Genomic DNA, 3,308 nt, shown 5'->3' on the forward strand with positions numbered 1-3,308 from the left:
CCTTTTGGTAGATTTTGTGTAATCCTTCTGACAAACAAACAAATAAACTACAACACAATGTTGTTGCTGAACGCTGGACATTTTCTGGAACTCTTCCTATCACTCCCTGCAGAGTCCTCTCTATGGAGACTGCCATGTTGTTGTTTTTTACAGAAGCCCAAACTGGACACACTAAACATCTTTTGAGTTTTTATGACAACTGAAGTCTACCAAAGGTTCTCTTTCATGTTTGGAAGGGGGAGGGGGAGGTGAGGGGTGTGCAACTTCACCACTAGATGTCACTAAATTCTACACACTGATCCTTTAACTTATAGAATATTGATTACATGTCCTATGCTGACTTAACATATGATAGGACCTAAATCTAAAAATTACTGCGAGGGCTTTATTTAAAGATCAATATATTTAAAATATTAAAACTTACAGATACTGGTAATTTCCACTAAGTAGCTGCGAACAACCACAGTTTAAATCAAACGAGGCATCCGATCGCAAAAGTTGATCATAAAATCATTTCACCGTTCATTTCTCGTAAACGGACGAGAAAAGTTTGATGAAATCTTATAAAACACAAATAAGTTTGAGCAGACGCTGGAATTGATTTTCCATTTGATGATGAATATCTGGTTGACTGCACCTGACATTCTCATCCAGTGTGATAATTACAGTGGAGAGCAATACGCGGCAGTGAGAGAGAAGATCACTGATTGAATAACAGAGGGAAGATGAGGATGAGTCATGAGCCGCCGATGATTAGAACAGTGGCTGAGATGTTAGACTTACAAAAGGTCGTTAAGATACGACTGCATTAAGATATCACAGATGAGAGCGCTAAAATACTCAAGACACAACGACGGGCACACAACAGGGAAGAAAGTGAGGTGTGTGTACTCGCATGTGTGTATTGTGTGACTGCCCACACCCTCTTCCCTCCTCACCTCTTCTTCCTTTACTCCCCTCCCTCGCTTTTATTCTGTCACATGCTTCCCCCTGAATCTCCCTATGAAATCTACTCTTGCCACGGGTAATTACAATGAACAACTTCATGTGGCTGCTCCGCCTGCTGCAGAGATAAGACGGGGTAGCAGAGCACACACACACGCACACAGACACAGACACACACACACACACAAACACACACACACACACACACACCTCCATCCCCTATCTTATCTCCATCGTCACAGAACAACCGCCTTCTGCCCAATTCTGCCCTAATCTTCTGCGTAAACAATACTGATATTTCTCCACCGTCCACGAGGAAAGGAGGAGGGAGGAGGAGGAGGAGGAGGAGGAGGAGGAGGAGGAGGAGGAGGAGGAGGAGGAGGAGGAGGAGGAGGAGGAGGAGGAGGAGGAGGGCAGAGGGGAAGAAGAAAAATACTGAGGCCTGATAGATGGAGGAGAAAGGTGGAAGACTGATAACATCACTCCTTTATAGAAACCTAACTGCTCCTTGTCTTGTTTAGCCTGACAGGTGTGTTTGTGTGTGTGTGTGTGTGTGTGTGTGTGTGTGTGTGTGTGTGTGTGTGTGTGTGTGTGTGTGTGTGTGTGTGTGTGTGTGTCCATACAGTATTGATAAGATAGTTGGAAGCTACATTTTAATTGGTTGTATATTCCCTCCCAGAATACATTTAGGAATCCTGTCCAGTGGCCATTCCTGAATGTATATACTCAAAATTGATGTAGTTTCAGACTAAACCTTTTTACCTAAAGCATTGTGGAACTAAGTGCACATTAACTCAGCATTAATCTATTTAGTTGCCATTTTTACAACTCTTAACATCATATTTAACTTTCAAAGTTGAGTTTTTACTTAAACTGGTTCATTGACGTTTAGCAGAAACTCAACTTTGTCAGTTCATCTGAGTTAATTAGAGGACAATTCTGATTTATTACAACTTGAGTTCTAGAAACTAAGGCACTGGCTGATTTCTAACATAATAATTCATAGATCTCGATGAAGAATCAGTTATGAGTGTGTATCATTTGGTGCAGATCCTGTTATCAGACAGACGTGTCCACTTAGTGCCATTCTAGTTGTTTTTGTGTTCATGCGGTGACAGAGAACCAAGCTGTGTTACACACTTGTACAGTTAATTGTAACAACGTCAAGTTGATCTGATCATAAGTGGACAGCTGCGGTTCACAGCTGGGTGACAACGCATCTCCACGTGTGCCTCCGCTGATTGGATCTCACTTTACTGCTCCACATGCAAATCAACATGTTTGCTAATAGCCAGTCTTCTGTTATCTCCTTATCAGAAAGTACGGTGGCGCACTGCAAATTAAGAAAACACAATTAGCATGTGTTTTCTTAATTTGTAGTGTGTTGAGTTCACTGAACACGTGCAAACTAAGAAAGCAACTTCATCGACTTGACGTTGTGACGTTGTTGAAGTCTGCTACTGAGCTGAGTCTGAGCTTTCTCTGCCCCTGTTAATAAGAGAAGTAAGAAATCAGATCAATAAAGTTTGTTTGATGCATTTCTGATACGGGGCTTTTAAAAATGTCACATACTTTGGACAAAACTGTGAATAAGCAGAGAATGTGAACTAGTACGTACTTATACTCAGACGATATTAATTGAGTGTGTGTGTTTGTGTGTGTGTGTGTGGGGGGGGGGTCCCTGTGGCCCAGGACACTGTACTCAGAGGTGCCAGACATGAACACGCCTCTCTTTCTTTCTTACAACACTTGCATTTTGTTTTATGATTCATGCACTGACTTCACAATCCCTGGCGTCCACCTACACCGGCTTTGATTGACGTCCCGCTCGACAAGCTTCAACAGAGGCTCCTGTTGTTGAAACAGTGTTGTTTGCTTTTGGTGACCTCGGCCTCTTCCTCACAGTAAAACAGCCGGGATTCCTCACAAGTGTCTTGGCATTTAAAATGTTTTTCGCTGACCCGCGTGTCCGTGGGACCGCAGCGATCTGAGTGCTTGTAAGAGGGATGCCCAGTTGTACCGCAGAGCCACACAAACCGACCACAGTTTTTTTTGTGTTTATTTCTACATTTAGATTATAATTCTGCTCCTACGCTCACAGACACTTTTCTTACCCGAATTCCACAAGTGAAGAAACGCAGCCGTGAGCCGCGCGACCTCTCAGCGGAAGATTGGGAGAGAAATTAGAGAAAAACCTCTGTTGTGACTGCGACTCTCCCCTCATGCTTTGTGTGTGATATTTTGCATGTATATCTTGTTATTTCTGTCTCCATTAAAAACTACAAAAGCATCTTTCAGTCGAAGGCATTTGAATGTTCACCCCATCCCCCTCCTCCCTCGGCAGCGATAACCTCGGGGGGTCT

General features: G+C 43.0%; 1 protein-coding gene across 1 annotated transcript in view; it reads left to right on the plus strand.

The window, feature by feature from the left end:
- Nucleotides 1-1,278: 1,278 nt before the first annotated feature.
- The window catches only part of six3a (SIX homeobox 3a), an 8,805-nt gene continuing 6,775 nt past the window's right edge, over nucleotides 1,279-3,308 (plus strand). The window contains 1 exon segment of the mRNA XM_053436637.1: nucleotides 1,279-1,358. The gene's annotated coding sequence lies outside the window, so the exon portion shown is untranslated.

The sequence above is a fragment of the Pleuronectes platessa genome, chromosome 12 (assembly GCF_947347685.1).
Source record: "Pleuronectes platessa chromosome 12, fPlePla1.1, whole genome shotgun sequence".
Taxonomy (NCBI): domain Eukaryota; kingdom Metazoa; phylum Chordata; class Actinopteri; order Pleuronectiformes; family Pleuronectidae; genus Pleuronectes; species Pleuronectes platessa.